This window comes from Oncorhynchus tshawytscha, unplaced genomic scaffold (genome assembly GCF_018296145.1).
Source record: "Oncorhynchus tshawytscha isolate Ot180627B unplaced genomic scaffold, Otsh_v2.0 Un_contig_6723_pilon_pilon, whole genome shotgun sequence".
In the NCBI taxonomy this organism is placed as follows: Eukaryota; Metazoa; Chordata; class Actinopteri; order Salmoniformes; family Salmonidae; genus Oncorhynchus; species Oncorhynchus tshawytscha.
Genome location: NW_024608816.1, coordinates 41,660 through 65,245, shown reverse-complemented (window position 1 = coordinate 65,245; position 23,586 = coordinate 41,660). Strand labels below are relative to the sequence as shown.

The window sequence follows — 23,586 nt, the reverse complement described above, 5'->3', positions numbered from 1 at the left end:
CTCATTTGCGACCAAGCTTTAACTTCTGTCAACTGGTATTTCCATCAGTGTCGAGGCTATACAGTCAACTGGTATTTCCATCAGTGTAGAGGCTATACAGCTGACCAGTCAACTGGTATTTCCATCAGTGTCGAGGCTATACAGCCGACCAGTCAACTGGTATTTCCATCAGTGTAGAGGCTATACAGCTGACCAGTCAACTGGTATTTCCATCAGTGTAGAGGCTATACAGTCAACTGGTATTTCCATCAGTGTAGAGGCTATACAGTCAACTGGTATTTCCATCAGTGTAGAGGCTATACAGTCAACTGGTATTTCCATCAGTGTAGAGGCTATACAGTCAACTGGTATTTCCATCAGTGTAGAGGCTATACAGTCAACTGGTATTTCCATCAGTGTAGAGGCTATAAAACATATAGACCAACCTATAGACAGTCAGATCCAACGTATGGACAGTCTTTATAGACAGTGTAGAGGTCTGATTATAGACCAACCAGGACAGTCTGATTTCCATCAGTGTTATAGACTATGGACAGTCAGATTATAGACCAATTTACTGACAGTCTGTTATAGACCAACCTATGGACAGTCAGATTATAGACCAACCTATAGACAGTCAGATTATAGACCAACGTATGGACAGTCAGATTATAGACCAACGTATGGACAGTCAGATTATAGACCAACGTATGGACAGTCAGATTATAGACCAATTTATTGACAGTCTGATTATAGACCAACCTATGGACAGTCAGATTATAGACCAACCTATGGACAGTCTGATTATAGACCAATTTACTGACAGTCTGATTATAGACCAACCTATGGACAGTCAGATTATAGACCAACCTATAGACAGTCAGATTATAGACCAACGTATGGACAGTCAGATTATAGACCAATTTACTGACAGTCTGATTATAGACCAACCTATGGACAGTCAGATTATAGACCAACCTATAGACAGTCAGATTATAGACCAACGTATGGACAGTCAGATTATAGACCAACGTATGGACAGTCAGATTATAGACCAATTTACTGACAGTCTGATTATAGACCAACCTATGGACAGTCAGATTATAGACCAACCTATGGACAGTCAGATTATAGACCAACCTACAGTCTGATTATAGACCAATTTACTGACAGTCTGATTATAGACCAACCTATGGACAGTCAGATTATAGACCAACCTATAGACAGTCAGATTATAGACCAATGTATGGACAGTCAGATTATAGACCAATTTACTGACAGTCTGATTATAGACCAACCTATGGACAGTCAGATTATAGACCAACCTATGACAGTCAGATTATAGACCAACGTATGGACAGTCAGATTATAGACCAATTTACTGACAGTCAGATTATAGAACAACAGGACAGTCAGATTATAGACCAACCTATGGACAATCTGATTATAGACCAATTTACTGACAATCTGATTATAGACCAATTTACTGACAGAATGAGTGACAACAGAAGATACTTCTCAAGGGACAATTCTGTCCCCGCCTTAAGTCTCAGTTGAAGCTACTCCCCAAAATCCAAATGAAACTGAAGTCATATTTTTGAATGAACAATCTGTCAGAATTTCAGCCTTGGCTGGTTGCTTCGATTAGATGTCCCGTCTCCGTTGAGATGTTTTAACTGTCCGTAGTGCGTTGAGTTAGTGTTCTCCTGGCCTGTGACTGGGGATCAAGGATTCAGCACGAGGGGATTTATAGCTGGGGGCACTGAGGTGCACCTCTGACCATGGAGAGGGGTTTAAAAAAGGGACTCATTTCAACAAATTAATGTATAACCTCCAAAAACAGCAATGATCTCTTTCTCTCTCCCCATAACCCTCTCTCTCTCTCCCCCTATCTCTCTCGCCCCCTCCCTCTCCCCATCCCTCTCTCTCCCCCTTCACCCTCTCTCTCCCATCCCTCTCTCTCCATCCCTCTCTCTCTCCCCCCATCATCACTCTCTCTCCCCCACTCTCTCCCCCCATCTCTCCCTCATCCTCTCTCCCCTTCATCCTTCACCCTCTCTCTCATCCCTCTCTCTCCCCCTTCACCCTCATCCCTCTCTCTCTCTCCCCATCCCCATCTCTCTCTCCCATCCATCCTCTCTCTCCCCATCATCCTCTCGCTCCCCTTCACCCTCTCTCTCCCCCTTCCCCTATCTCTCCCCCCTCTTCTCCATCCCTCTCTCTCTCCCCATCCCTCTCTCTCTCCCATCCCCTTCACCCTCTCTCTCCCATCCCTCTCTCTCCCCCTTCACCCTCTCTCTCCCATCCCTCTCTCCCATCATCTCTCTCTCTCTCTCTCCCATCTCTCTCTCTCTCCCATCCATATCTCTCTCTCCCCATCATCCTCTCGCTCCCCTTCACCCTCTCTCTCTCCCCATCCCTATCTCTCCCCCTTCACCCTCTCTCTCCCATCCCTCTCTCTCCATCCCTCTCTCTCTCCCATCCCTCTCTCTCCCCATCCCTCTCTCCCATCCCTATCTCTCTCCCCATCCCTATCTCTCTCTCCCAATCACCTTCTCTCCCCCATCCCTCTCTCTCCCAATCACCCTCTCTCCCCCCATCCCTCTCTCTCCCCATCCCTCTCTCTCAACCCATCACCCTCTCTCTCCCATCCCTATCTATCTCTCTCCCCAATCCCCTCTCCCCCATCCCGATCTCTCTCCCCCCATCACCCTCTCTCTCCCCATCCCTCTCTCTCTCCCATCCATATCTCTCTCCCCCATCATCCTCTCGCTCCCCTTCACCCTCTCTCTCCCCCATCCCTATCTCTCCCCCTTCACCCTCTCTCTCTCCCCATCCCGATCTCTCTCCCCCCAATCACCCTCTCTCTCCCCATCCCTCTCTCTCTCCCATCCATATCTCTCTCTCCCCATCATCCTCTCGCTCCCCTTCACCCTCTCTCTCCCCATCCCTATCTCTCCCCCTTCACCCTCTCTCTCCCATCCCTCTCTCTCCATCCCTCTCTCTCTCCCATCCCTCTCCCATCCCTCTCTCCCCATCCCTATCTCTCTCCCTATCTCTCTCTCCCAATCACCTTCTCTCTCCCCCATCCCTCTCTCTCCCAATCACCCTCTCTCCCCATCCCTCTCTCTCCCCCATCCCTCTCTCTCAACCCATCACCCTCTCTCTCCCATCCCTATCTATCTCTCTCCCCAATCACCCTCTCCCCATCCCGATCTCTCTCCCCAATCACCCTCTCTCTCCCCATCCCTCTCTCTCTCCCATCCTATCTATCTCTCTCCCCAATCACCCTCTCTCTTTCCCTATCCCTCTCCCCCCATCCCTCTCTCTCCCCATCCCACTCCCCCATCTCTCTATTTCTCCCCAGGTACTTGTTGTTCTACAGACAGACACTGGAGAAGTTGGTTTGTAGTGGTGTGCTGAGCCCGGGACAGACTGGTCTGGCTGTAGTATCTGAAGCTATCTCAGGCCTGTGGGATAGCTTCTCTCCAGAGCGCCGGGCAGCCTACCAGACCTGTCCCCCAGCAGAGCACCCTGGGCTGGGAAGGGCCGCCAGAGACACCCCCTACTCCTGTTCCAGACACCCACCTCCACCTCACGCTCCAGCCCTCCACTCAGGCAAACAGCCAGGGAGCCTCTTCTCCTTCTAGCTATGAAGAGGCGAGTACAGCTTTCCTTAATCAATTATTTAATCAATTATAATGAATTATTTAATTGATTACTGGATTTTAATTGATTTGGCCAATTGGCGCGGCGGTCTAAGGCATTGTATCTCCGTGCTAGAGGCGTCACTACAGACCCTGGTTTGATCCCCAGCCCGTTTTCTTGAAGATCACTCCGAGACCCATCCGCTGCAGCTCTGTCGGCCATTGACTTGTCGTTCCCACCAGCCATCCACACACCGCTGTCATCAAATGGACTCATGGTAGCTACTAGTTCTGACTGAGCTCAATCGTCATGAAACGCAAATACAGTGATGAGTTTCTCTCACAAACGTTGAGGAATAAACGGGAGCGCCCACAAGGGGAAGTGCTGAGTAATGAGTCTCTGAAAACCAACGAATTAATAGGAGGACACGTCCTGATCAAACACAGCGTGACGGTAAACCCAGGGAGGTCTTTCAGAGCAGGATGCTTCTGGGAAACGGTCCTTCTGGGAAACGGTCCTTCTGGGAAACGGTCCTTCTGGGAAACGGTCCTTCTGGGAAACGGTCCTTCTGGGAAACGGTCCTTCTGGGAAAACCAGAAGGACTGGGAAGGATCTACCCCTGGAGAAATGGGACAGAGACCCCATAGTGATGGAAGACAGTCAGTCATACCCCTGGAGAAATGGGACAGAGACCCCATAGTGATGGAAGACAGACAGTCAGTCATACCCCTGGAGAAATGGGACAGAGACCCCATAGTGATGGAAGACAGACAGTCATACCCCCTGGAGAAATGGGACAGAGACCCCATAGTGATGGAAGACAGACAGTCATACCCCTGGAGAAATGGGACAGAGACCCCATAGTGATGGAAGACAGACAGTCAGTCATACCCCTGGAGAAATGGGACAGAGACCCCATAGTGATGGAAGACAGACAGTCATACCCCTGGAGAAATGGGACAGAGACCCCATAGTGATGGAAGACAGACAGTCATACCCCTGGAGAAATGGGACAGAGACCCCATAGTGATGGAAGACAGACAGTCAGTCATACCCCTGGAGAAATGGGACAGAGACCCCATAGTGATGGAAGACAGACAGTCATACCCCTGGAGAAATGGGACAGAGACCCCATAGTGATGGAAGACAGACAGTCATACCCCTGGAGAAATGGGACAGAGACCCCATAGTGATGGAAGACAGACAGTCAGTCACCCCTGGAGAAATGGGACAGAGACCCCATAGTGATGGAAGACAGACAGTCATACCCCTGGAGAAATGGGACAGAGACCCCATAGTGATGGAAGACAGTCATACCCCTGGAGAAATGGGACAGAGACCCCATAGTGATGGAAGACAGTCATACCCCTGGAGAAATGGGACAGAGACCCCATAGTGATGGAAGACAGTCATACCCCTGGAGAAATGGGACAGAGACCCCATAGTGATGGAAGACAGTCATACCCCTGGAGAAATGGGACAGAGACCCCATAGTGATGGAAGACAGTCAGTCATACCCCTGGAGAAATGGGACAGAGACCCCATAGTGATGGAAGACAGTCATACCCCTGGAGAAATGGGACAGAGACCCCATAGTGATGGAAGACAGTCATACCCCTGGAGAAATGGGACAGAGACCCCATAGTGATGGAAGACAGTCATACCCCTGGAGAAATGGGACAGAGACCCCATAGTGATGGAAGACAGTCATCACCCCTGGAGAAATGGGACAGAGACCCCATAGTGATGGAAGACAGTCATACCCTGGAGAAATGGGACAGAGACCCCATAGTGATGGAAGACAGTCATACCCCTGGAGAAATGGGACAGAGACCCCATAGTGATGGAAGACAGTCATACCCCTGGAGAAATGGGACAGAGACCCCATAGTGATGGAAGACAGACAGTCATACCCCTGGAGAAATGGGACAGAGACCCCATAGTGATGGAAGACAGTCATACCCCTGGAGAAATGGGACAGAGACCCCATAGTGATGGAAGACAGTCATACCCCTGGAGAAATGGGACAGAGACCCCATAGTGATGGAAGACAGTCATACCCCTGGAGAAATGGGACAGAGACCCCATAGTGATGGAAGACAGACAGTCATACCCCTGGAGAAATGGGACAGAGACCCCATAGTGATGGAAGACAGTCATACCCCTGGAGAAATGGGACAGAGACCCCATAGTGATGGAAGACAGTCAGATCTACAGCTTGTTGTTTCCTCTTGTTTCAGCCATGTTGTTACAACCGTTCCAGAATGTTGTTTGTTTGTTTGTTTGTTGTCAGGACCTGCTTCAGGATGCCTATGATGTGGTGAAGAAAGAGATGGACTCCACTTCAGACCACAGGTAGATTCACATATTACATTACGCTGATTTAATTACACAGCTGTCAATACAGTAAGCAGTAAGATGCCATCTGGAATCACCTGGAATGGTGTCCTTCAGAGTCATCCAATATCAATCAATCAATCAAATGTATTTATAAAGCCCTTGTTACATCAGCTGATATCTCAAAGTGCTGTACAGAAACCCAGCCTAAAACCCCAAACAGCAAGCAATGTAGGTGTAGAAGCACGGTGGCTAGGAAAAACTCCCTAGAAAGGCCAAAACCTAGGAAGGAAACCTAGAGAGGAACCAGGCTATGAGGGGTGGCCAGTCCTCTTCTGCTGTGCCGGGTGGAGATTATAAACCTAGAGAGGAACCAGGCTATGTGGGGTGGCCAGTCCTCTTCTGGCTGTGCCGGGTGGAGATTATAACAGAACATGGCCAAGATGTGGATGGAAAAAGCTGTCCTTGAAACGGTCTTGATATGTTCGTCAAAAGAGAGATCAGGGTCCAGAATAACGCCGAGGTCCTTCACAGTTTTATTTGAGACGACTGTACAACCATCAAGATTAATTGCCAGATTCAACAGAAGATCTCTTTGTTTCTTGGGACATAGAACAAGCATCTCTGTTTTGTCCGAGTTTAAAAGTAGAAAGTTTGCAGCCATCCACTTCCTTATGTCTGAAACACAGGCTTCTAGCAAGGGCAATTTTGGGGCTTCACCATGTTTCATTGAAATGTACAGCTGTGTGTCATCCGCATAGCAGTGAAAGTTAACATTATGTTTTCGAACGACATCCCCAAGAGGTAAAATATATAGTGAAAACAATAGTGGTCCTAAATCGGAACCTTGAGGAACACCGAAATTTACAGTTGATTTGTCAGAGGACAAACCATTCACAAACTGATATCTTTCCGACAGATAAGATCTAAACCAGGCCAGAACTTGTCCGTGTAGACCTATTTGGGTTTCCAATCTCTCCAAAAGAATGTGGTGATCGATGGTATCAAAAGCAGCACTAAGGTCTAGGAGCACGAGGACCGATGCCATTAAAATGTCATTTACCACCTTCACAAGTGCCGTCTCAGTGCTATGATGGGGTCTACAACCAGACTGAAGCATTTCGTATATACATTGTTTGTCTTCAGGAAAACAGTGAGTTGCTGCGCAACAGTCTTTTCTAAATGCTTTGAGAGGAGATTCGAGACAGACCTCCACCAGAAAACACATATATATACATTAGTAGAATCATATGGTAATCGATGAAGTCACATTCACATAATCCTGCCAACCAGCCTTAGGGACACTGTCCTGCTATCTATCACAGTATGACAGTGGTGTTACCAGTCTATCACAGTATGACAGTGGTGTTACCAGTCCTGCTATCTATCACAGTATGACCGTGGTCCTGCTTCTATCACAGTATGACCTGGTATCTATCACAGTATGACAGTGGTGTTACCAGTCCTGCTATCTATCACAGTATGACAGTGGTGTTACCAGTCCTGCCCTACTATCACAGTATGACAGCGGTGTTACCAGTCTATCACAGTATGACAGTGGTGTTACCAGTCCTGCGATCTATCACAGTATGACCGTGGTGTTACCAGTCCTGCCCTACTATCACAGTATGACAGTGGTGTTACCAGTCTATCACAGTATGACAGTGGTGTTACCAGTCCTGCGATCTATCACAGTATGACCGTGGTGTTACCAGTCCTGCTATCTATCACAGTATGACAGCGGTGTTACCAGTCTATCACAGTATGACCGTGGTGTTACCAGTCTATCACAGTATGACAGTGGTGTTACCAGTCCTGCTATCTATCACAGTATGACAGTGGTGTTACCAGTCCTGCTATCTATCACAGTATGACAGTGGTGTTACCAGTCCTGCTATCTATCACAGTATGACCGTGGTGTTACCAGTCTTGCTATCTATCACAGTATGACAGTGGTGTTACCAGTCCTGCTATCTATCACAGTATGACAGTGGTGTTACCAGTCTTGCTATCTATCACAGTATGACAGTGGTGTTACCAGTCCTGCTATCTATCACAGTATGACAGTGGTGTTACCAGTCCTGCTATCTATCACAGTATGACAGTGGTGTTACCAGTCCTGCCCTACTATCACAGTATGACAGTGGTGTTACCAGTCCTGTCTATCACAGTATGACAGTGGTGTTACCAGTCTATCACAGTATGACAGTGGTGTTACCAGTCCTGCTATCTATCACAGTATGACCGTGGTGTTACCAGTCCTGCTATCTATCACAGTATGACAGTGGTGTTACCAGTCTATCACAGTATGACAGTGGTGTTACCAGTCCTGCTATCACAGTATGACAGTGGTGTTACCAGTCCTGCTATCTATCACAGTATGACAGTGGTGTTACCAGTCCTGCCCTACTATCACAGTATGACAGTGGTGTTACCAGTCTATCACAGTATGACTGTGGTGTTACCAGTCCTGCCCTACTATCACAATATGACAGTGGTGTTACCAGTCTATCACAGTATGACAGTGGTGTTACCAGTCCTGCGATCTATCACAGTATGACCGTGGTGTTACCAGTCCTGCTATCTATCACAGTATGACAGCGGTGTTACCAGTCTATCACAGTATGACCGTGGTGTTACCAGTCTATCACAGTATGACAGTGGTGTTACCAGTCCTGCTATCTATCACAGTATGACAGTGGTGTTACCAGTCCTGCTATCTATCACAGTATGACAGTGGTGTTACCAGTCCTGCCCTACTATCACAGTATGACAGTGGTGTTACCAGTCTATCACAGTATGACTGTGGTGTTACCAGTCCTGCCCTACTATCACAATATGACAGTGGTGTTACCAGTCTATCACAGTATGACAGTGGTGTTACCAGTCCTGCTATCTATCACAGTATGACAGTGGTGTTACCAGTCTATCACAGTATGACAGTGGTGTTACCAGTCCTGCGATCTATCACAGTATGACAGTGGTGTTACAGTCTATCACAGTATGACAGTGGTGTTACCAGTCCTGCTATCTATCACAGTATGACAGCGGTGTTACCAGTCCTGCTATCTATCACAGTATGACAGCGGTGTTACCAGTCCTGCTATCTATCACAGTATGACAGTGGTGTTACCAGTCCTGCTATCTATCACAGTATGACAGTGGTGTTACCAGTCCTGCTATCTATCACAGTATGACTGTGGTGTTACCAGTCTATCACAGTATGACAGTGGTGTTACCAGTCCTGCTATCTATCACAGTATGACAGTGGTGTTACCAGTCCTGCTATTTATCACAGTATGACAGTGGTGTTACCAGTCTATCACAGTATGACAGTGGTGTTACCAGTCCTGCTATCTATCACAGTATGACAGCGGTGTTACCAGTCTATCACAGTATGACTGTGGTGTTACCAGTCCTGCTATCTATCACAGTATGACAGTGGTGTTACCAGTCCTGCTATCTATCACAGTATGACAGTGGTGTTACCAGTCTTGCTATCTATCACAGTATGACAGTGGTGTTACCAGTCCTGCTATCTATCACAGTATGACATCACAGTGGTGTTACCAGTCCTGCTATCTATCACAGTATGACAGTGGTGTTACCAGTCCTGCCCTACTATCACAGTATGACAGTGGTGTTACCAGTCCTGCTATCTATCACAGTATGACAGTGGTGTTACCAGTCCTGCCCTACTATCACAGTATGACAGTGGTGTTACCAGTCTATCACAGTATGACAGTGGTGTTACCAGTCCTGCGATCTATCACAGTATGACCGTGGTGTTACCAGTCCTGCTATCTATCACAGTATGACAGCGGTGTTACCAGTCTATCACAGTATGACCGTGGTGTTACCAGTCTATCACAGTATGACAGTGGTGTTACCAGTCCTGCTATCTATCACAGTATGACAGTGGTGTTACCAGTCCTGCTATCTATCACAGTATGACAGTGGTGTTACCAGTCCTGCCCTACTATCACAGTATGACAGTGGTGTTACCAGTCTATCACAGTATGACTGTGGTGTTACCAGTCCTGCCCTACTATCACAATATGACAGTGGTGTTACCAGTCTATCACAGTATGACAGTGGTGTTACCAGTCCTGCTATCTATCACAGTATGACAGTGGTGTTACCAGTCTATCACAGTATGACAGTGGTGTTACCAGTCCTGCGATCTATCACAGTATGACAGTGGTGTTACCAGTCTATCACAGTATGACAGTGGTGTTACCAGTCCTGCTATCTATCACAGTATGACAGTGGTGTTACCAGTCCTGCTATCTATCACAGTATGACAGTGGTGTTACCAGTCCTGCTATCTATCACAGTATGACAGTGTATGACAGTGGTGTTACCAGTCCTGCTATCTATCACAGTATGACAGTGGTGTTACCAGTCCTGCTATCTATCACAGTATGACTGTGGTGTTACCAGTCTATCACAGTATGACAGTGGTGTTACCAGTCCTGCTATCTATCACAGTATGACAGTGGTGTTACCAGTCCTGCTATCTATCACAGTATGACAGTGGTGTTACCAGTCTATCATCAGTATGACAGTGGTGTTACCAGTCCTGCTATCTATCACAGTATGACAGTGGTGTTACCAGTCCTGCTATCTATCACAGTATGACAGTGGTGTTACCAGTCCTGCTATCTATCACAGTATGACAGTGGTGTTACCAGTCCTGCTATCTATCACAGTATGACAGTGGTGTTACCAGTCCATATCTATCACAGTATGACAGTGGTGTTACCAGTCCTGCTATCTATCACAGTATGACAGTGGTGTTACCAGTCCTGCTATCTATCACAGTATGACAGTGGTGTTACCAGTCCTGCTATCTATCACAGTATGTATGACAGTGGTGTTACCAGTCCTGCTATCTATCACAGTATGACAGTGGTGTTACCAGTCTATCTATGACTATCTATCACAGTATGACAGTGGTGTTACCAGTCCTGCTATCTATCACAGTATGACAGTGGTGTTACCAGTCCTGCTATCTATCACAGTATGACAGTGGTGTTACCAGTCCTGCTATCTATCACAGTATGACTGTGGTGTTACCAGTCCTGCTATCTATCACAGTATGACAGTGGTGTTACCAGTCTATCACAGTATGACAGTGGTGTTACCAGTCCTGCTATCTATCACAGTGACTGTGGTGTTACCAGTCCTATGACCGTGGTGTTACCATCTATCACAGTATGACAGTGGTGTTACCAGTCCTGCTATCTATCACAGTATGACCGTGGTGTTTCCAGTCTATCACAGTATGACTGTGGTGTTACCAGTCCTGCTATCTATCACAGTATGACAGTGGTGTTACCAGTCTTGCTATCTATCACAGTATGACAGTGGTGTTACCAGTCCTGCTATCTATCACAGTATGACAGCGGTGTTACCAGTCCATCTATCTATCACAGTATGACAGTGGTGTTACCAGTCCTGCTATCTATCACAGTATGACAGTGGTGTTACCAGTCCTGCTATCTATCACAGTATGACAGTCCTGCTATCTATCACAGTATGACCGTGGTGTTACCAGTCTATCATTTATTCAACAACACCAAATGATTTGGCCTGTATCAAACATTCAGTAAAGCAGGCCCCCATACAGACAGAATATTCTGCCATCGGTGACAACTGATGAGTCACTGTAATGAGACCTTATTCAGAGTGAAAATCTGGGAGGAGACAACCATCACTATACTGCTACTCAGCCCAGGAAGGAGAGAGAGAGAGAGAGACTGGGGGAGTCTGGGCTGAGTAACAGTAGGACTGGGAGTCTGGGCTGAGTAACAGTAGGACTGGGAGTCTGGGCTGAGTAACAGTAGGACTGGGAGTCTGGGCTGAGTAACAGTAGGACTGGGAGTCTGGGCTGAGTAACAGTAGGACTGGGAGGGGAGTCTGGGGAGTCTGAGTAACAGTAGGACTGGAGTCTGGGCTGAGTAACAGTCTGGGCTGAGTAACAGTAGGACTGGGAGTCTGGGCTGAGTAACAGTAGGACTGGGAGTCTGGGCTGAGTAACAGTAGGACTGGGAGTCTGGGCTGAGTAACAGTAGGACTGGGAGTCTGGGCTGAGTAACAGTAGGACTGGGAGTCTGGGCTGACTGGGGGAGTCTGGGCTGAGGACTAACAGTAGGACTGGGAGTCTGGGCTGAGTAACAGTAGGACTGGGAGTCTGGGCTGAGTAACAGATGGACTGGGAGTCTGGGCTGAGTAACAGTAGGACTGGGAGTCTGGGCTGAGTAACAGTATGGACTGGGAGTCTGGGCTGAGTAACAGTAGGACTGGGAGTCTGGGCTGAGTAACAGTAGGACTGGGAGTCTGGGCTGAGTAACAGTAGGACTGGGAGTCTGGGCTGAGTAACAGTAGGACTGGGAGTCTGGGCTGAGTAACAGTAGGACTGGGAGTCTGGGCTGAGTAACAGTAGGACTGGGAGTCTGGGCTGAGTAACAGATGGACTGGGAGTCTGGGCTGAGTAACAGATGGACTGGGAGTCTGGGCTGAGTAACAGTAGGACTGGGAGTCTGGGCTGAGTAACAGTAGGACTGGGAGTCTGGGCTGAGTAACAGTAGGACTGGGAGTCTGGGCTGAGTAACAGTAGGACTGGGAGTCTGGGCTGAGTAACAGTAGGACTGGGAGTCTGGGCTGAGTAACAGAGTAGGACTGGGAGTCTGGGCTGAGTAACTGATGGACTGGGAGTCTGGGCTGAGTAACAGTAGGACTGGGAGTCTGGGCTGAGTAACAGTAGGACTGGGAGTCTGGGCTGAGTAACAGTAGGACTGGGAGTCTGGGCTGAGTAACAGTAGGACTGGGAGTCTGGGCTGAGTAACAGTAGGACTGGGAGTCTGGTAACAGTAGGACTGGGAGTAACAGTATGGACTGGGAGTCTGGGCTGAGTAACAGTAGGACTGGGAGTCTGGGCTGAGTAACAGTAACAGTAGGACTGGGAGTCTGGGCTGAGTAACAGTAGGACTGGGAGTCTGGGCTGAGTAACAGTAGGACTGGGAGTCTGGGCTGAGTAACAGTAGGACTGGGAGTCTGGGCTGGGCTGAGTAACAGTAGGACTGGGAGTCTGGGCTGAGTAACAGTAGGACTGGGAGTCTGGGCTGAGTAACAGTAGGACTGGGAGTCTGGGCTGAGTAACAGTAGGACTGGGAGTCTGGGCTGAGTAACAGTAGGACTGGGAGTCTGGGCTGAGTAACAGTAGGACTGGGAGTCTGGGCTGAGTAACAGTAGGACTGGGAGTCTGGGCTGAGTAACAGTAGGACTGGGAGTCTGGGCTGAGTAACAGTAGGACTGGGAGTCTGGGCTGAGTAACAGTAGGACTGGGAGTCTGGGCTGAGTAACAGTAGGACTGGGAGTCTGGGCTGAGTAACAGTAGGACTGGGAGTCTGGGCTGAGTAACAGTAGGACTGGGAGTCTGGGCTGAGTAACAGTAGGACTGGGAGTCTGGGCTGAGTAACAGTAGGACTGGGAGTCTGGGCTGAGTAACAGTAGGACTGGGAGTCTGGGCTGAGTAACAGTAGGACTGGGAGTCTGGGCTGAGTAACAGTAGGACTGGGAGTCTGGGCTGAGTAACAGTAGGACTGGGAGTCTGGGCTGAGTAACAGTAGGACTGGGAGTCTGGGCTGAGTAACAGTAGGACTGGGAGTCTGGGCTGAGTAACAGTAGGACTGGGAGTCTGGGCTGAGTAACAGTAGGACTGGGAGTCTGGGCTGAGTAACAGTAGGACTGGGAGTCTGGGCTGAGTAACAGTAGGACTGGGAGTCTGGGCTGAGTAACAGTAGGACTGGGAGTCTGGGCTGAGTAACAGTAGGACTGGGAGTCTGGGCTGAGTAACAGTAGGACTGGGAGTCTGGGCTGAGTAACAGTAGGACTGGGAGTCTGGGCTGTAGGACTGGGAGTCTGGGCTGAGTAACAGTCTGGGCTGAACAGTAGGACTGGGAGTCTGGGCTGAGTAACAGTAGGACTGGGAGTCTGGGCTGAGTAACAGTAGGACTGGGAGTCTGGGCTGAGTAACAGTAGGACTGGGAGTCTGGGCTGAGTAACAGTAGGACTGGGAGTCTGGGCTGAGTAACAGTAGGACTGGGAGTCTGGGCTGAGTAACAGTAGGACTGGGAGTCTGGGCTGAGTAACAGTAGGACTGGGAGTCTGGGCTGAGTAACAGTAGGACTGGGAGTCTGGGCTGAGTAACAGTAGGACTGGGAGTCTGGGCTGAGTAACAGTAGGACTGGGAGTCTGGGCTGAGTAACAGTAGGACTGGGAGTCTGGGCTGAGTAACAGTAGGACTGGGAGTCTGGGCTGAGTAACAGTAGGACTGGGAGTCTGGGCTGAGTAACAGTAGGACTGGGAGTCTGGGCTGGGCTGGGAGTCTGGGCTGAGTAACAGTAGGACTGGGAGTCTGGGCTGAGTAACAGTAGGACTGGGAGTCTGGGCTGAGTAACAGTAGGACTGGGAGTCTGGGCTGAGTAACAGTAGGACTGGGAGTCTGGGCTGAGTAACAGTAGGACTGGGAGTCTGGGCTGAGTAACAGTAGGACTGGGAGTCTGGGCTGAGTAACAGTAGGACTGGGAGTCTGGGCTGAGTAACAGTAGGACTGAGGAGTCTGGGCTGAGTAACAGTAGGACTGGGAGTCTGGGCTGAGTAACAGTAGGACTGGGAGTCTGGGCTGAGTAACAGTAGGACTGGGAGTCTGGGCTGAGTAACAGTAGGACTGGGAGTCTGGGCTGAGTAACAGTAGGACTGGGAGTCTGGGCTGAGTAACAGTAGGACTGGGAGTCTGGGCTGAGTAACAGTAGGACTGGGAGTCTGGGCTGAGTAACAGTAGGACTGGGAGTCTGGGCTGAGTAACAGTAGGACTGGGAGTCTGGGCTGAGTAACAGTAGGACTGGGAGTCTGGGCTGAGTAACAGTAGGACTGGGAGTCTGGGCTGAGTAACAGTAGGACTGGGAGTCTGGGCTGAGTAACAGTAGGACTGGGAGTCTGGGCTGAGTAACAGTAGGACTGGGAGTCTGGGCTGAGTAACAGTAGGACTGGGAGTCTGGGCTGAGTAACAGTAGGACTGGGAGTCTGGGCTGAGTAACAGTAGGACTGGGAGTCTGGGCTGAGTAACAGTAGGACTGGGAGTCTGGGCTGAGTAACAGTAGGACTGGGAGTCTGGGCTGAGTAACAGTAGGACTGGGAGTCTGGGCTGAGTAACAGTAGGACTGGGAGTCTGGGCTGAGTAACAGTAGGACTGGGAGTCTGGGCTGAGTAACAGTAGGACTGGGAGTCTGGGCTGAGTAACAGTAGGACTGGGAGTCTGGGCTGAGTAACAGTAGGACTGGGAGTCTGGGCTGAGTAACAGTAGGACTGGGAGTCTGGGCTGAGTAACAGTAGGACTGGGAGTCTGGGCTGAGTAACAGTAGGACTGGGAGTCTGGGCTGAGTAACAGTAGGACTGGGAGTCTGGGCTGAGTAACAGTAGGACTGGGAGTCTGGGCTGAGTAACAGTAGGACTGGGAGTCTGGGCTGAGTAACAGTAGGACTGGGAGTCTGGGCTGAGTAACAGTAGGACTGGGAGTCTGGGCTGAGTAACAGTAGGACTGGGAGTCTGGGCTGGGAGTCTGGGCTGAAACAGTAGGACTGGGAGTCTGGGCTGAGTAACAGTAGGACTGGGAGTCTGGGCTGAGTAACAGTAGGACTGGGAGTCTGGGCTGAGTAACAGTAGGACTGGGAGTCTGGGCTGATAACAGTTGGGAGTCTCTCTACAGTATGTCTTCTCTAATATCACATATCTGCTCTTTCTCATATCTCTCTCTTCTATTGCTACATATCTCAACATATCTCTTTGGTCTACATACACTCTCTGCTCTCTCTTCTCCATATCTCTCTTCTCTCTACATATCATCTCTCTTCTCTACATATCTCTCTTCTCTACATATCTCTCTCTTCTCTCTACATATCTCTCTTCTCTACATATCTCTCTTCTCTACATATCTCTCTCTTCTTCTCTCCTCTCTACATCTCGATCTCTCTTCTCTCTTCATCTCTCTCTTCTCTCTACATATCTCTCTCTTCTCTCTACATATCTCTCTTCTCTATCTCTCTCTACATACAGTGGGGCAAAAAAGTATTTAGTCAGCCACCAATTGTGCAAGTTCTCCCACTTAAAAAGATGAGAGAGGCCTGTAATTTTAGTCATAGGTACACTTCTACAGTACTACTGCCAAGAGATGAGCTGTAGGTGTACCTACCATAGGAGTCTCCTCGAAGCCTACCATTGACTATGTACATACCAGCATGCAACAGAGCTATGAGCTCTCTCTCTCTCCTCTCTCCCCCTCCCCTGGTGACCAGCTTAGACAGTCTATATTTAATTGGGTCCTACCTCTGTTCTCCTCTTATGGCTTCACAGCTTTAACAGTTACTATATTCAGGTGGCTGAACAGAGCAGGTCTCAGAACAGATCTCAGAACAGGGCAGGTCTCAGAACAGAGCAGGTCTCAGAACAGAGCAGGTCTCAGGGCAGATCTCAGAACAGGGCAGGTCCCAGAACAGGGCAGGTCTCAGAACAGGGCAGGTCTCAGGGGCAGGTCTCAGAACAGGGCAGGTCTCAGAGGAACAGGGCAGGTCTCAGGGCAGGTCTCAGAACGGAACAGGGCAGGTCCCAGAACAGGGCAGATCTCAGAACAGGGCAGGTCCCAGAACAGGGCAGGTCTCAGAACAGACCAGGTCCCAGAACAGGGCAGGTCTCAGAACAGACCAGGTCTCAGAACAGACCAGGTCTCGGAACAGGGCAGGTCTCAGAACAGGTCTCAGAACAGGGCAGGTCTCAGAACAGGGCAACAGAGGGCAGGTCTCAGAACAGAGCAGGTCTCAGAGGGCAGGTCTCAGAACAGGGCAGGTCTCAGAACAGGGCAGGTCTCAGAACGGAACAGACCAGGTCTCAGAAAAGAGCAGGTCTCAGAAAAGAGCAGGTCTCAGAATAGAGCAGGTCTCAGAACATGTTAGTGGTAAGGCAGAGGAGAGCGGGAGGGATGAGGAAAGAGAGAAGAGATAGTAGTGAGAAGAGAGAGCATCTAGGGAGAGGAGGGAGAGAGAAAGAGACAGGGTAGAGGAGAGAGGGGGGGAGAAGAGAGAGAGAGAGACAGGGTAGAGGAGAGAGAGAGACAGGGTAGAGGAGAGAGGGAGGAGAGAGAGAGACAGGGTAGAGGAGAGAGGGAGGAGAGAGAGACAGGGTAGAGGAGAGAGGGGGGGAAAGAAAGAGAGGGTAGAGGAGAGAGAGAGAGAGAGACACAGAGAGAGACCGGGAGGAGAGGAGAGAGAGAGAGAGAGAGACAGAGAGGAGAGAGAGAGAGAGAGAGAGACAGGGTAGAGGAGAGAGAGAGAGAGAGAGAGAGAGGGTAGAGGAGAGAGAGAGAGAGAGAGACAGGGTAGAGGAGAGAGAGAGAGAGAGAGAGAGAGACAGGGTAGAGGAGAGAGAGATGATAAAGGTGGTGGCTTTGGACCAGCTCTCACTTTTAATTAGGTCTCCCTCAACAAAGGACTGGGCCCTGACGAGCCCTGGATAACACACACAGATATACACACCCCCTGATTACACACACACTCCCTGTTCACAGAAACCGATGTACTGGCAGGGAACGTGGTTCACATGAAGTCCCTCTGCCTCCATCTTCCCATTGGAGGAGAAGGTCAGAGGGGAGGGACCTCCTGGCTTTCTCATCCAATGGGATTTAATAAGGCGAGGAGAAAGGACTCAAGGAGTATGTTCTTTGAGATTGTCCCAATGCTCTCTCTCTTAATAATTACCTTCTCTACTCAGTCTCTTTTCCCTGCTCCTCTGTCCTCTGATGGACTGGTGTTGACTCATTACCAACCACTTCTCTCTGTGTGTCTCCAGTCCTGTCTGCTCCTCTGTCCTCTGATGGACTGGAGGACTGGTGTTGACTCATTACCAACCACTTGTCTCTCTCTGTCTCCAGTCCTGTCTGCTCCTCTGTCCTCTGATGGACTGGAGGACTGGTGTTGACTCATTACCAACCACTTCTCTGTGTGTCTCCAGTCCTGTCTGCTCCTCTGTCCTCTGATGGACTGGAGGACTGGTGTTGACTCATTACCAACCACTTGTCTCTCTCTGTCTCCAGTCCTGTCTGCTCCTCTGTCCTCTGATGGACTGGAGGACTGGTGTTGACTCATTACCAACCACTTCTCTCTGTGTGTCTCCAGTCCTGTCTGCTCCTCTGTCCTCTGATGGACTGTAGGACTGGTGTTGACTCATTACCAACCACTTCTCTCTGTGTGTCTCCAGTCCTGTCTGCTCCTCTGTCCTCTGATGGACTGGAGGACTGGTGTTGACTCATTACCAACCACTTCTCTCTGTGTGTCTCCAGTCCTGTCTGCTCCTCTGTCCTCTGATGGACTGGAGGACTGGTGTTGACTCATTACCAACCACTTCTCTCTGTGTGTCTCCAGTCCTGTCTGCTCCTCTGTCCTCTGATGGACTGTAGGACTGGTGTTGACTCATTACCAACCACTTGTCTCTCTCTGTCTCCAGTCCTGTCTGCTCCTCTGTCCTCTGATGGACTGGTGTTGACTCATTACCAACCACTTGTCTCTCTCTGTCTCCAGTCCTGTCCTGGCCTCTCCTCAGTGTGGGGACTTTGACAAGCTCCAGGAGATCTATAAGGACATCATGTGTTTCGTCAAGACTCAGATGGTGGAGAAACCAGAATATAACCAGGTATGGTAGGAACCAGAACATAACCAGAACATAACCAGGTATGGTAGGAACCAGATCCTAACCAGGTATGGTAGGAACCAGAATATAACCAGGTATGATAGGAACCAGAACATAACCAGGTATGGTAGGAACCAGAACACAACCAGAACATAACCAGGTATGGTAGGAACCAGAACATAACCAGGTATGATAGGAACCAGAACATAACCAGGTATGGTAGGAACGAGAACATAACCAGGTATGGTAGGAACCAGAACATAACCAGAACATAACCAGGTATGGTAGGAACCAGAACATAACCAGAACATAACCAGGTATGGTAGGAACCAGAACATAACCAGAACATAACCAGGTATGGTAGGAACCAGAACATAACCAGGTATGATAGGAACCAGAACATAACCAGGTATGGTTGGAACCAGAACATAACCAGGTATGATAGGAACCAGAACATAACCAGGTATGATAGGAACCAGAACATAACCAGAACATAACCAGGTATGGTAGGAACCAGAACATAACCAGGTATGATAGGAACCAGAACATAACCAGAACATAACCAGGTATGATAGGAACCAGAACATAACCAGGTATGGTAGGAACCAGAACATAACCAGGTATGGTAGGAACCAGAACATAACCAGAACATAACCAGGTATGGTAGGAACCAGAACATAACCAGAACATAACCAGGTATGGTAGGAACCAGAACATAACCAGAACATAACCAGGTATGGTAGGAACCAGAACATAACCAGGTATGATAGGAACCAGAACATAACCAGGTATGGTTGGAACCAGAACATAACCAGGTATGATAGGAACCAGAACATAACCAGGTATGATAGGAACCAGAACATAACCAGGTATGATAGGAACCAGAACATAACCAGGTATGATAGAAACCAGAACATAACCAGAACATAACCAGGTATGATAGAAACCAGAACATAACCAGGTATGATAGGAACCAGAACATAACCAGAACATAACCAGGTATCGTAGAAACCAGACATAACCAGGATATAACCAGGTATGACAGACATAGTATAGGACCTGTCTATCTGTCTGTCCTCCGGGTAACAGGTTCTCTCTCCGTATAGGACCTGTCTATCTGTCTGTCCTCCGGGTAACAGGTTCTCTCTCTCCGTATAGGACCTGTCTGTCTGTCCTCCAGGTAACAGGTTCTCTCTCTCCGTATAGGACCTGTCTGTCTGTCCTCCAGGTAACAGGTTCTCTCTCCGTATAGGACCTGTCTGTCTGTCTGTCCTCCGGGTAACAGGTTCTCTCTCTCCGTATAGGACCTGTCTGTCTGTCCTCCAGGTAACAGGTTCTCTCTCTCCGTATAGGACCTGTCTGTCTGTCCTCCAGGTAACAGGTTCTCTCTCTCCGTATAGGACCTGTCTGTCTGTCCTCCAGGTAACAGGTTCTCTCTCCGTATAGGACCTGTCTGTCTATCCTCCAGGTAACAGGTTCTCTCTCTCCGTATAGGACCTGTCTGTCTGTCCTCCAGGTAACAGGTTCCCTCTCCGTATAGGACCTGTCTGTCTGTCCTCCAGGTAACAGGTTCTCTCTCCGTATAGGACCTGTCTGTCTGTCCTCCAGGTAACAGGTTCTCTCTCTCCGTATAGGACCAGTCTGTCTGTCCTCCAGGTAACAGGTTCTCCAGGTAACCGTAGGACCTGTCTGTCTGTCCTCCAGGTAACAGGTTCTCTCTCTCCGTATAGGACCTGTCTGTCCTCCAGATAACCTCTCTCTCCGTATAGGACCTGTCTGTCTGTCCTCCAGGTAACAGGTTCTCTCTCTCCGTATAGGACCTGTCTGTCTGTCCTCCAGGTAACAGGTTCTCTCTCTCCGTCCTGTCTGTCTGTCCTCCAGGTACAGGTTCTCTCTCTCCGTCCTGTCTGTCTGTCCTCCAGGTAACAGGTTCTCTCTCTCCGTATAGGACCTGTCTGTCTGTCCTCCAGGTAACAGGTTCTCTCTCCGTATAGGACCAGTCTGTCTGTCCTCCAGGTAACAGGTTCTCTCTCTCCGTATAGGACCTGTCTGTCCTCCAGGTAACAGGTTCTCTCTCCGTATAGGACCTGTCTGTCTGTCCTCCAGGTAACAGGTTCTCTCTCTCCGTATAGGACCTGTCTGTCTGTCCTCCAGGTAACAGGTTCTCTCTCTCCGTATCCTGTCTGTCTGTCCTCCAGGTAACAGGTTCTCTCTCCCGTATAGGACCTGTCTGTCTGTCCTCCAGGTAACAGGTTCTCTCTCTCCGTATAGGACCTGTCTGTCTGTCCTCCAGGTAACAGGTTCTCTCTCTGTATAGGACCTGTCTGTCTGTCCTCCAGGTAACAGGTTCTCTCTCCGTATAGGACCTGTCTGTCTGTCCTCCAGATAACAGGTTCTCTCTCCCTGTCTGTCTGTCCTCCAGGTAACAGGTTCTCTCTCCGTATAGGACCTGTCTGTCTGTCCTCCAGGTAACAGGTTCTCTCTCCGTATAGGACCTGTCTGTCTGTCCTCCAGGTAACAGGTTCTCTCTCTGTATAGGACCTGTCTGTCTGTCCTCCAGGTAACAGGTTCTCTCTCCGTATAGGACCTGTCTGTCTGTCCTCCAGGTAACAGGTTCTCTCTCCGTATAGGACCTGTCTGTCTGTCCTCCAGGTAACAGGTTCTCTCTCCGTATAGGACCTGTAGGTAACCGGTTCTCTCTCCGTACCTGTCTGTCTGTCCTCCAGGTAACAGGTTCTCTCTCCGTGTAGGACCTGTCTGTCTGTCCTCCAGGTAACAGGTTCTCTCTCCGCATAGGACCTGTCTGTCTGTCCTCCAGGTAACAGGTTCTCTCTCTCCGTATAGGACCTGTCTGTCTGTCTGTCCTCCAGGTAACAGGTTCTCTCTCTCCGTATAGGACCTGTCTGTCTGTCCTATAGGTAACAGGTTCTCTCTCTCCGTATAGGACCTGTCTGTCTGTCCTATAGGTAACAGGTTCTCTCTCTCTGTATAGGACCTGTCTGTCCTCCAGGTAACAGGTTCTCTCTCTCCGTATAGGACCTGTCTGTCTGTCCTCCAGGTAACAGGTTCTCTCTCTCCTGTCTGTCCTCCAGGTAACAGGTTCTCTCTCTCCGTATAGGACCTGTCTGTCTGTCCTCCAGGTAACAGGTTCTCTCTCCGTATAGGACCTGTCTGTCTGTCCTCCAGGTAACAGGTTCTCTCTCTCCGTATAGGACCTGTCTGTCTGTCCTCCAGGTAACAGGTTCTCTCTCTCCGTATAGGACCTGTCTGTCTGTCCTCCAGGTAACAGGTTCTCTCTCTCCGTATAGGACCTGTCTGTCCTCCAGGTAACAGGTTCTCTCTCCGTATAGGACCTGTCTGTCCTCCAGGTAACAGGTTCCCTCTCCGTATAGGACCTGTCTGTCTGTCCTCCAGGTAACAGGTTCTCTCTCCGTATAGGACCTGTCTGTCTGTCCTCCAGGTAACAGGTTCTCTCTCCGTATAGGACCTGTCTGTCTGTCCTCCAGGTAACTCTCTCCGTATAGGACCTGTCTGTCTGTCCTCCAGGTAACAGGTTCTCTCTCCGTATAGGACCTGTCTGTCTGTCCTCCAGGTAACAGGTTCTCTCTCCGTATAGGACCTGTCTGTCTGTCCTCCAGGTAACAGGTTCTCTCTCCGTATAGGACCTGTCTGTCTGTCCTCCAGGTAACAGGTTCTCTCTCCGTATAGGACCTGTCTGTCTGTCCTCCAGGTAACAGGTTCTCTCTCTCCGTATAGGACCTGTCTGTCTGTCCTCCAGGTAACAGGTTCTCTCTCCGTATAGGACCTGTCTGTCTGTCCTCCAGGTAACAGGTTCTCTCTCCGTATAGGACCTGTCTGTCTGTCCTCCAGGTAACAGGTTCTCTCTCCGTATAGGACCTGTCTGTCTGTCCTCCAGGTAACAGGTTCTCTCTCTCCGTATAGGACCTGTCTGTCTGTCCTCCAGGTAACAGGTTCTCTCTCCGTATAGGACCTGTCTGTCTGTCCTCCAGGTAACAGGTTCTCTCTCCGTATAGGACGTGTGTCTGTCTGCTATGAGGACCGTGAGGAGATCTTTCTCCAGTGCTCCGAGTCCTTCGACAGTGAGGACATGTGAATCACAGGAGGCTGCTGACGGGAGGACGGCTCATAGAAATGTCCGGAAACGAAGCAAACTGAATCACATCAAACACCCGGAATCCATGGAAACCATGTGTGATGTATTTAATGCCGATTCCGCTCCTGGCATTACCCACAAGCCTGTTCACCAACTTCCTGTTTCTGGGACCAATCAGAACAGTTAGAATGTGTTTGATTTAATGCCGTTCCACCGATTCCGCTCCTGGCATTACCCACAAGCCTGTTAACCAACTTCCTGTTTCTGGGACCAATCAGAACAGTTAGAATGTGTTTGATATATTTAATACCGTTCTCCCCAATTAACCTGTTAACCAACTTCCTGTTTCTGGGACCAATCAGAACAGTTAGAATGTGTTTGATATATTTAATACTGTTCCACTGATTCAGCTCCTGGCATTACCCACAAGCCTGTTCACCAACTTCCTGTTTCTGGGACCAATCAGAACAGTTAGAATGTGTTTGATATATTTAATACCGTTCCCCTGATTCAGCTCCAGTCATTACCCACAAGCCTGTTCTCCTCAATTAACCTGTTCACCAACTTCCTGTCATGTGAACACCTATTAGTGTTTGTTCCTGGTGACATGAAAGACACATTGTGTTGCTTTGTTGATAAATGATCACGTTTTGGGATTTGTTTTTATAAATGTTCAGCTTTTCCACACGTTTATTGTTCCAGACATGTTTTATAATCTGGTTCAAATCATTCATCTGTTTGTATTTGATGATCATTGTTCTTTTTTA

General features: G+C 49.1%; 1 pseudogene; it reads left to right on the top strand.

The window, feature by feature from the left end:
• The window catches only part of LOC121843858, a 38,367-nt pseudogene extending 15,436 nt beyond the window's left edge, over nt 1-22,931 (top strand).
• Nucleotides 22,932-23,586: the final 655 nt, after the last annotated feature.